Consider the following 12,471-nt stretch of genomic DNA (forward strand, 5'->3'; position numbering starts at 1 on the left):
TTTGTAGTGACTTTACTTTATGCTCTGCTATGAAGATACCAAATTAGGAAAAAGGAGGAATGGAGGGAAGACTGTTTTGAAAGCTTCCAAAGGCTTCATTAACATGTGAATTAGTCCTCAAGTGATTTGCTATAAATGAAAGTAAAGTAACATTTTCATTTCATTTCTTTTAATTTGTAGTGACTCTATATGTTTGTTTTCATTCCTTTTTATACACCCTAACATAAAATATTCACGGTTAATTTCAATATTTCTTTGATTGATTTCATCAGCATAACCCAAACTCCAAAATTTGGAAGCACATTCAAAAAAGTCATATGAGCACAGACAATCACAAAATGGGTCATCATAAAATTAATTTCTCCTACTCATCTCTTTTATCTAGACTAATAACCTACCAATTTGTGACGTAATTATTTTCGCTTTGATGTTTATTTGTAAACTTCAAGTCTAATCTCTAACCTTGAAATTTTAAGGATTATTGAGTTGGGCTTTTTTTTTAATCTAACAGTGTTTTTGCACTTGATTCTAAATAAAGGGTGGAGAAGGTCATTTGCTCCATATAAGAGGCACAAGTAGAAGAAGGAAAGAAACTTGCCTAAAGCATAAAGCAAATGAATGAGATGATATAGTTGGTGCCACTTAATTCTAAGAGACTATTTTTCTTTTCCTTTCAAGTAATTTTGTCTTTTAGATTAATATTGTCAATTGGTATGTATGTGTACTACCTATTATTATTGATAGTGGAGTTTTTAACTACGGTCACGTGGTTTTTTACCCCTCAATTTGAGGAGTTTTTCCACGATAAAATTATTGGTATTATGCTTTTGTTTATATCATATTTTTTGGTTGCTTAATTCCTATTAGATATCATATGAGAGAAAACAATCTAATTAGTAGCCAACTAATTTGGTCCAATGAATGGTAAAAGAAGACATGCTATTAAGTCTCTTAGGATTTTGTTTGGTTAACAATTTGGATTCTGTTTCATGTTTTTAGATTCACTGAATTCAACAAATATGTGTTTGGTAGACAATTCAAATTTTGGTTTTAAAAACTGCTTTCAGATTTTGTTATCATTGTGTCCAAATTTTAAATTTTAAGAAACAAAAGATTAAATAAAGATAAAAACATTTAGAAATACAGCTATAAACTATATTCATTTTTAAAAAATTAAAATATATATTATGTAATGTTTTATAAATTATATAATAAAAAATTTTAATTAAGAGAAAATATCTATAAATATAGCACCATTTAAGTATAACTGCATATATGGGAAATGGTTACCAACCACATTAATTTTTTTTCAATTTTTAAGTTTGTCCTTTTGTATTCTTCTTCCCTTTCTTTCTCTTTTTCCCTTTTTCTGTCGTGTTCTCCATTTTTTTTCTATTTCTTCTCCTCTCCTACTGTATGTTCTCCATTCTCCATTCTATTGTTAACACTGATTAATTTCACTTCTTGATAACCTAGATAACTTGATCTTAATCCTGAAATGTCTATGAATTCTTGTTTATTCGCGATTGTCTCTTGATCTGCATAGGTGAGGATAAGCCCAACATCGATGCTTAATATGGCTCCCATTTCAGGGATAAGACTGGGTAGATGGCTGGAGACATAGAATTTATAAGATGGAATTCACTCCTACACATTTTAGGGATAGTAGAAAGGTTGTTCCTATAAGAGATGATCCCAAGTCTTGAACAAGGAGTCCCATCCTCTCTTTGGCCTGAGAATGAATGGATTTAGTGATTAAGATCCTAAATCACTTTTTCATTAGAGGGATAGTGGTACTTAAGGAGAAAAGATGTAACTCAGGGGTATATCGATTTTTGACCTACCTAGGGTTACGAACAACCTATGAAGGATTAACTTATCGATGACAGTTATTTCAAATGGACACATGATATATTTACATTGAGGGAAGTGCAATTACAGGTTCTAGTGAACAGTCCTATTAATTAACGAATGTTGATTAATTAGGGTAAAGAGTTTGATTGATTAGTCTCGAATTATTGGAGCCCGTAATCTGTAGGTCCATCGAGTCTCCTTGCTAGCTTACTACAGACAAAATTGATGAACTATGTGAAGTGAGAATTTGAAATGTTCAAATTCTCAAATTCGGGCTTAAGGAAAAATTGTATTTTATATGAGATATAATTTACAATTAAATAATTAATTTATTAATTAATTATGTTTGAGAGTATTCTTGATTGTTAGCATGAAAGTGTTAAAAGATTAATGTGATATTAAATTTGTTTTTAAATATTTTCTAAATTATGAAAATATTTTTCATAAAAAAATTTGATTTATTTATTATTAAAATTAGTTAATGGTAAAATCCAATTGTTGGATTTTGACACTAACTAAGTGGATTTTGAAGTGGCACTTCCCAAGCTTAACACCTAGAGATTACATGCTAATTGAGTTTGAGGTGGAAGATGTGCAAGATAGGATATTGCATGTAACTTGTCTATAAATTGTTTTGTCATTGAAATGTGCAAGACTAATGCTTCTTTGACATTTGACATTTCTCTTCCACCACAAAATCTTTTTACTCTCCTTCTTACTGTAGTGAAATTCCCTTATTTTTTACTAAGATAACGGTTCTACAACTATGTTCTTCAACTAATGAATAGCGGGGATTTACCGTTGGTGGTGTCGATTGAGCTCGGGAGAGAAAGATTGCGGTAGATTCTACAAAGGTTGTAATCTCTAACCCTTTATGCATGCTTATTCTTGTTTTTATATAATTAGAACGTTATCGATCTCCGTTTCTGTTGTGCATGTTCTGTTCTTTATGTTCCAACATCAATAAGCCTCCCATTTTTGGAATAAGACCGGATAGATAGCTGGGGACATAGCTTTGCAAGATGGAATTCACTCCTACCCGACTTAGGGTTAGCAGATAGGTTGTTCACTTTAGTGCTCATGCCTAGTCTTGAACAATGGGACCGCACCCTCTCATGGTTGAGAGGGTAATGATTTATAAGTTCGACTCAAGATTATGGTGGAATATGTGTGAACTAGTTGAATAAAAAGTGGAGAAGTCCTACTTTTTGGGATTTTTCATTTTATATTCATTTCAATTTTGATTTTTTAATTGATTTATAAAATTAATGATAAAAAATTAAACTTTTATTAATTTTACAAAATTAATTCAATAATTAATTATTTAATGAAATTAATAATAAATAATTTAATTAATTCTAATTAATTCAATAACAAATATTAAGTTAATTTAACACTAATTCCACCTTCATGAATTTAATATTTAAATCATATTTAAATATTAATTGATTCTCCAATTTCGTTAATTCCAAAATTAAATGCATAATTATATCACATATAATTACTAATTCCCTTAATTCCAATTTGAATGTTTCAAATTAACTTATCAGGCTACTCTAAGGCTAATCTATCTGTGAGCTAGTAAGGGGACCTCGTGGACCTACAGATCATGGGCTCCAACGATCCGAGATTAATTAACTTAAACTTTTTACATTGAATTAACCCCCATTTGTTAACTACTTAGTCACTCCACTAAACCCCAAAATTACACTCCCCTCATTGTAGATATATTATGTCCATTAAATATTACCATGATTAGGAAGTTAATCCTTCGTAGGTTGTTCGTAATAACGACTAGGTCAAATGGCTATTTTACCCTTGAGATTACTTCTTGTTCATTAAGTCCCACTGATCTTCTAATGAACAATTGATTTGTGATATGATCATCAAATCGAGTCCCTCTCGGGCCAATGAGAGGGTGGGGCCCCTTGTTCAAGACCCGAAGTCATCACTTAAGGGAACAACCTCTCTACTATCCCTAAAAACAGGTATGAGCGAATTCCATCTTACACCCTATGTCCTCAGCTATCTACCCGGTCTTACCCATGAAATAGTAGTTTATTGAGTCAATGTTGATGAGCCAACCCTCACCATAGCAAATCTAAGGATAATCTAGAATAAACATGAGTTCATAGTTAGGATTAAGGTCAAGTTACCTAGGTCATCACTTTGAAATAGTCAATCTTAAACAGTACATAATATTATAAAGTAATAGTGACTTATTTCATGGTCCGATCTTATGCAAACTCATTGCACAGGATGCCCCCACTCCTCATGTCATGACATGAACAAATTAGGATCACTTCGTCTGTAGTACTTTACAACTCCTAGTAACAATTACAAAGTGGGCTACATCCAATAGTGTTACCAGAATAAGGCACCCAACCTTATTCATATACTATAGACCATTTTGACTATTTACTCGAACCTGATCCACTTTCATGTCTCCACATAAAGTTCAAGTATTCATGTAATAGTCATGGATCTTTTAGTTTACTGGATTTATTTCTAAAATGGAATAAGTAATTCATATATTCAACAACTTATCGAATTTTCAGAATATGTTTTATTGTTTACAAACCATGAGTTTTAGGACATAAAACCCAACAAACTCCCACTTGGACTGAAACTCTAGTGGTAATATATTTATATGAATATATAGTACCGAGTTTTTGAGTTTTTACTGAGAAATACAATAAACTAGGGCACCATATACTCATGGTTTACCTTTCGGTATCACATACCTGGTTTTCCTCCCACTTTCCTTAGGTTATATATCTAGTAGTCCTAGTCTTACTAGGAGATTGTCAAATACTTTAGCTAAGAGAATTGCTGTAAATATGTTAGTGTACAATAGTATTTAGGGAATGCATCTTATTTTCACAACACTTGTTTCTCAATAATGACTAGGAAGTCATACATTCCTCCCACTACATCGAGGTACTTTGAACTCTTTGAGTAAGAGATATCCGACCTATCTACACAACCTTTTGTTTACAGTATCAGTTTTAATCAATAACGCATTATTGATATATGCAATCTTTTATGGGAACAAATAATACATGGTGATCTCAAACAATATTCCAACACTTAAGGGTTCCACATTAACACTTATATCGATCTTTACAAATTTTCATTGGATTTCATGTTCTATCAAATAGTCCTAGAAATCACAAACTTTTTATACTTTGATCCAATCAAAGTATTTCAGTTTTATTTTACCTAACAAGTTTTGTACACTTTGAACTTTTGAAGTGTTCTAAACTTACCACTTAGGTTAAATAACTTGCCTTTATTCATTTCAAGCCATTTTTAAATATCTAAATATTTGCAAACGATTTTTAACAAGGTTGGTTCTAACAAAAGTTGCTTTGCAATAGAACAAACATAAATTTCACTATTTAATATTTCATTTACAATAAAAAGTTTATACAATTTGTTCTTTATAACAAAACAAAATAACTTTTATTACAATAACAAAAGTAGATAAGATCATCTTCAAATAGCAATTGCAACATCTCCCATTGGCCAACTAAAGTATAGCAAGCAATCCTCAGGAACTAGTTTATCTGTTTTGCTTTCTTTGCTCTCTTCTCTACAAGTTACGGAGGGCAGTTTCTCTTCCAGTGCCCTTCTTCGTTGCAGTGGAATCGTTTTCCTTTATCTGCAGCGTTAGCCTTGCCTCTTTTACTAGCGGGTTTCTTCTTACCTTTCCCCTTGTTCTTCTTAACTTGAATACTCTTAGTCTGTGAAGAAAAAACAATATCAGGCTTTTTGGAGGACATTCCTCTCTTTTCAACGGTAGTAACAATTACTTTCGGTTCTAGACCTTTAGCTCTCATCATAATCTGGTAAGTGTAGCTCATTTATAAGAGTAGTCAAGTTATATTCTATTTTATTCATAAGCGCGTTCGTACAAAACTGCAGAAAACTCTTCGGAAGAGATTCTAGAATAAAAAAAACTTCACTTTTCTCGTCAACGACAACCCCATTTACTTCTACCACATTGAAATGGACCATCATGTAAAGGACATGTTCTCTAACAGAGGCCCCTTCTTTTATACAGCAGTTGTAAACGTATTTGATAGCATCATGCCTCAGAAAGAAGGACGGTTGTCCAAACATTCCACGGAAAGATTCCATAATCTCTTTTGCAATACCCAGACTCTCGTGTTTCTTCGCCAAGACATCAAATATGTTGGCAAGGATATAGGCACACGCTTTGTCATTAGCTCTGATCCATCTGTCGTATGCATCCCGAACATTTCATTTTGCATTTGAGCCAGGAATAGAAGGATACTTCTCTGTTAAAACAAACCATAGATCATCTTTCACCAGTATAGTATTCAGGTTTGTTTTCTAGGTGGCATAATTATCCTCAATAATTTTATCAGATGCCAACAATTGTACTAATGAACTAGTTATTCTAAAAAATATAAATAAATGTTTTTAGTGAATTGCTTTTTAAACCCAATCAAGTTTTAGCAAACAAATAATATATCCAAGATTGTATTTGTAACGATACTACAGCAAGACATTCTTGACTAAATACTATCCTTAGAATAACTCATATTCTGATAGTCATTTAGCTATTACTTTTGGTCAAAAATTACTAACACTTTAGATTTTCTGTAAATGTAACCCTCTGTTTTTAGACCTCAGAAGTTGGCCCCAACGATGCACCCAAATTGGAAAGTCAAAGTTGAAAAGGACTTTAAAAATCCTATCCATTTATGGAGTTTAAATTGTTTTTAATTTTATGTTAAAACCCTCCGAGGGGATAGCTATCATTAAACGAGTAGTGATGTCGACTTAAAGACGACAAGCAGGCGCAACAAAAGAATCTCATTGTCCAAACGAACATTAGAGATCGCAAGATACGTTGACACATATCCTTCACCCACTTACTATGAACTACTTTTCCCATTGACTTTGATCTTGACCTCATGGCGAACACTTTCCGGATGGAAGTCACTCCCATGTTGACACGAAGTACTGCACGGATCTCGCGGTGGGAATTTTCTAGGGACGTGAGAATTGAAATCAACATATTGTATATTTGATTTTCCATTGAACAACTTCCCCTTATTCACCTTGATCTTAAGTCACGCAAACTCTTCGGATGGAGTTCACTCCCAGGGTGACACGAAGTGCCGCATGAACCTCACGGCGTGAACATCTTGGAACGTGAAAATTAAAATCAAAACATCACATTTGATTTTATGGAACAACTTCCCCTATTCACCAAAATCTCGATTTATGTAAACACTTTTCGAATGGAGGTCACACCTAGGGTGACATAAAGTGAAACATGAATTTCGATTGTGAACTCTTAGGGACGTGAGAGCTAAAAAATATAAAATGATATATGTTTATTAATCCCACACTGAAGCATTCTAACATATCATATATTTTATTTATTTTCCCTAAAATGTTCAAATAGCATATCATATATGTTATTAAACTCCCACCTAAGTGTTCTAACATGAATCTGGGTATACTATTTTCTTAGGTTTGTTTAAGCTAATTAAACAAGCTAAGTCTAGATGTTTATCCAAGTATGAAGTTTATATTTGGATTTAATTTACGATGTCTAGGTGATTAACCAGTTGTAAAACCTCATGCCACTAACTTATTGCTCATAAAATCAGTTAACAACGCTCAATTATTTACCATAATCCCTAGGTATGAGATGTTTCGTAGACCATCAACTTAAATACCCCCAGCCTTAGACAGGATTATATACCCGTTGAGTTTGTAACCCTAGTTTTACAAGTTTAACGACCTATTTTAACTATTAAAACAGGTGATTAACCTACTTGAACATGCAGCTGTTCTTCGTTATGGATTTTAAATGTCTAACCCAATTTTATAACACCTTACAAAATTTTAGACATGCTAAACATCCACAACATACATCAAAGGCATTCAATATTTAATATAACTCTTATATTAAATAAAAGAAACCCTAAACATGCAAGCTATATTTTATAAAACTTTATAACATATTTTCAATGCATGTAACATGCATCCTATGGTGGGATTTTAAATCTATATGGCATACTTTATGCACATACAAGATTTATTTAATTATAACAAACACTATATGTATAATAATTAAACATATACTGCTATGGTTTTCATTTTGCCATTTTGAAGCAAACAAAGGCCTAATTATTACAAAATTCAGCAAGAATTGATTCCAAAATGCTTCTGGACCACTCGAACCGCCCCAAACTCGACACAAACAGCTTGAACCGGTTCTTAACCACTTGAACTAGACCAGAATTTTCTGACTCGGACCAACCAAAAACGATTTGAGGTCGAACCAGACAGGACCTGAATAAAATCGGTCGAACCGGCTGCTCTTGCTCGTTCAAGCTTGTCAAATCGATTCAAAAGTCGCTGCTCGCTGCTCAGTTGGTTCAAAAGTCGCTGCTCGATGCTCGCTCAGTTGAAACTCACTGCTTGTTAGAATTTTCGCTTGCTCTCACTCAGCAATATGAGCATCATTGCAACACTGCCTGGACAGAAGCTCAGCATCAGAATTCTACAACTCGGCCTTCTTCACTTCTTTCTTCAATTATATCTTAATTTAAACTCTAGTGACTCCAAATAAATTATAGACTCTTGAGTACACATAAGGTCATAAATCAAAAGCCAATTATAAATTTAACAAAGAATTCAAAGGGAATTTTAATGCAAAATCTCATAAAACTATATTAGTGCACCATTTTCATATATCTCATGAAAAACACCCACCAAACCAAAATTAAATCAAATTGAATACTTAAAGATGCTCTGATACCAATTGTTAGAGTTAAAAAACACACAGTGGACGAATCATCAACCATTCTAATTTATCAATTTTGGCTTTAAACTAAGCATGCTCATAAACTAATAATAGGGTTTCATGACATACCTTTGAAGAAACACTTGATACTCGAACCCAACTACAAATCTTTTCCAAATCAGCTTGTGAACAACCTCAAGGCCGTCCCTACTATCCTTTGGGTGCCTTAGATTGAGATATGGGACTTAAAATAAGCTTGGATTAAGGAAAAATAGAGAAGAAGATTTGGCAACTGAAGACTCTTCAACTTAGGGAGATTTTCTGCTAAAATCAACCCAAGTGCATGTTTGATTTCCACTTCAATTTTTTTTATTTATTGCATGGCTTTCATGCAAAGAAATTGTTGCATGAATTGTACCTCATGCTTGAAAGGTTGACTCAAGATTATGGTGGAACATGTGTGAGCTAGTTGAATAGAAAGTGGAGAAATCCCACTTTTTTGGATTTTCCATTTTGTATTCATTTCAATTTTGATTTTGTAATTGATTTCTAAAATCAATTTTCAAAAATGAAATCTTTATTAGTTTTATAAAATTAATTCAATAATTAATTTTTCAATCAAAATAATTAATTAAATAATTTAATTAATTATAATTAATTAAACAATTTAATTAATTATAACTAATTCAATATCAAATATAATTTAACACTAATTCCACCATCATGAATTCCTATTCATGAATTTGATATTTAAATTATTTTAAATATTAATTGATTCTCCAATTTCGTTTAATTTCAAAATTAAACGTGTAATTATATCACATATAATTACTAATTCCCTTAATTCTAATTTGAACGTTTCAAATTAACTTATCACACTACTCTAAGGCTAATCAATTTGTGAGCTAGTAGGGGGACCTCATGAACTTACAAATCATGGGCTCCAATGATCCGAGATTAATTGGCTAAACTCTTTACACTGAATTAACTCCCATTCATTAACTACTAGGTCACTCCATTAAAGCCTAGAGTTGCACTCCCCTCACTGTAGATATTTTATGTCTACTCGATATAATGATAATTAGTAAGTTAACCCTTCACATGTTGTTTGTAATAACGGCTGGGTCAAATGGTTGTTTTACCTCCAAGATTACCTCTTGTTCCTTAAGTCTCACTAATCCTCTAATGAACAATTGGTTTGTGATCTGATCATCAAATCGAGTCCCTCTTGGGCCAATAAGAGGGTGTGGCCCTTGTTCAAGACCCAGAGTTAGCACTTAAGGGAACAACCTCTCTACTATCCCTAAAAGTGGGTAGGAGTGAATTCCATCTTACACCTTATGTCCTAGCTATCTACCCGATCTTACCCCTGAAATGGATGTTTATTGAGCCAGCGTTGTTGAGCCAACCCTCACCATTGCAAATCTAAGGATAATTAATGTGTTATTTTATGAAGTGAAATTATGGAATGAGATGCGGTGATGGAATTGCGTTGAGCAACAAATTTTTTTGGCGGAATCCAAGTATAAACCCCGCTTAGTTTCCTGGTAAGTCTAGGGTTGAACTCGGGGACTAGGGAAAACAGTATGCGGTGATAATTTCTAAGAAGACTTTACGATAACCAGTAAATCAAATAGTTGTTTGGTGTTGTTGTTTGTAGTATAAAATAAATGTATGCAGCGAATTTGAGAAAAGTTTGATTATACGGTAGATACACTGAGTATGCGGAGGAATGGATTGAGAAAGTCTTTAGCTAGCATTTCCTGGGAATGCGTCAAACCATGCAACTTTATCAACTCTAGTGGAATCAGATCAGCCGATAAACTATGATGCCCTAAAACTATCATCTAGTCTCTTTGCTTTGCCACCATATATATTTCCATTATTTATTAAAGACTTCGATTCAACCATGTATGAACACACCAAAGGACAACAAATTTGCAAAACGATAACGGTGAAGTTGATATTTAGATGTAAAAACTGACTCAACATATGGAAACTCTTATGTTTAATTAGAAGCAACCACTATATCTAACCGCATTATCTTTTGTCTCGAATCATAAAGATTTCAATTCCATAGCGTTATAAACTTAGTTTTCAAAAATAAAAAACTAAAAGGTTATTAAAATAGAGTCTTCATTAATGAAATTCCATTATTTCAAGATATCTAAATGTTTTAAACCACTACAAGAACTTTGGTTTTTGCCGACACAAAAATCCGTTGACAGATGTTAAGAAAAGCATAGACAAAGCCTCTGTCGATTTTTTTTTTGTGTGGGTAGACAACATGGCTAGAAATTTGTTGACGAAGCTTTTACCCATGAATTTTGATGTTGCATCGGCAAAAATGGCCACGCAATTAAACGCGTGGGTAGATCTTCCTTTCTGCCCACACAACTAACGTTGGCAGAAAGACTCACCTCCTTTATTGAAATGCAATATAATCATTAACGTCGACAGAAAGACTCACAACTAGCGTCGGCAGAAAGACACACACAACTAACGTCGGAGATTGGGTTACATTATTAGATAATGTAACCCAATCTCCTCTCCTTTTTTCTCCATATGTTGAAATGCAATATAATCATGAATTTTCCTTTGTTAATCCTCCTTTCATTTTATCACTTCTTTGCACTTGCAGTTGAATAATAGAGTAGTGATAGGAAGGAAATAGAGATCATTTGATCACTCCTTTGAAACTACGTAAATGAACACAATACGATATATCACCTCCAAAGTCCAATCAAAGGTTTGACAAAACTTAGATGATGCTCTCTTTTGTGCAGTTGGGTACATAATTTCTTTACATTGTCCAACAAAATTTGCAATTTATCTTTTATTTCTTTTTCAAAGTTTTTTGTTTCTTTCGGTGTCTTTTATTGCAATCCTAATGGCTTGTTCCCTTTTTATCCTTTATTACTATTTTCCCACTCACTTTAGGATCATATGTGCATGCACTACCCTTTTCTTTTTAAAGTTAATTTACCCTCTTTTTACCGTCTCGGTTGCTTTTCTAATTCCTTAGGAGCTGTTTGATTCATAGGAAAAACGAGTAGCAAAGAAAAAGGTAAGAAAATAGATTTAATTTAAAAAATAAAAGACGATAATTATCAAATGGGAGTTTAATAATACGCGAGATTAAACGTGATCGTTCATATTTCATATTTGTAAGGCTCGACCAAGCAAGATGGTGACATGAATTTTTAAAACCAGTAGATATATACACCTTTTTATTCTCAATGAGATTTTTTTCATTTTATAAATTTTTTAGAGTAATTATTTTAAATAAAAAAAATGCTAGAAATAGTTACAAAATATAGTAAAATGTTGCTATCAATCCAGGATAGACATCGATAGATACTAATTAGACACATCCACAGACATTGATAGATACTAATAAACACCTATCAACGTTAGTGATATTATCACTAGTAGAAAGTGATATTTTGCTATATATATAAATATGTTGGCTCATTGTCATATATTTAAAAACAACACAAACTTTTATCTAATTTAATCAAACATGTAATGGTAATTTTTTTTTTGCAACTCTATGATCTCGACGAAAAATATCTTAATTTATATTTGAGAAAAAAATATAGGATCTAATTGAAAATTAGATGATAAAAATCAAAATGTGTAGTTTATCTTTACTTTTCAAAGTTTTTTTAAAAATTGTTTTCTTTGATTGGAATTCAAACAGATTGAAGACTCAATTGGCTGTGATATATTGACTCAACTTTATTGCAATCCTTATGTTTCGTTCCTTTTTATCATTTATTCCACTTTTTCATTCACTTTGCCATCATATATGCACTACCTTT

This window comes from Benincasa hispida, chromosome 9 (assembly GCF_027475165.1).
Source record: "Benincasa hispida cultivar pf3 chromosome 9, pf3_genome.v1.1, whole genome shotgun sequence".
In the NCBI taxonomy this organism is placed as follows: Eukaryota; Viridiplantae; Streptophyta; class Magnoliopsida; order Cucurbitales; family Cucurbitaceae; genus Benincasa; species Benincasa hispida.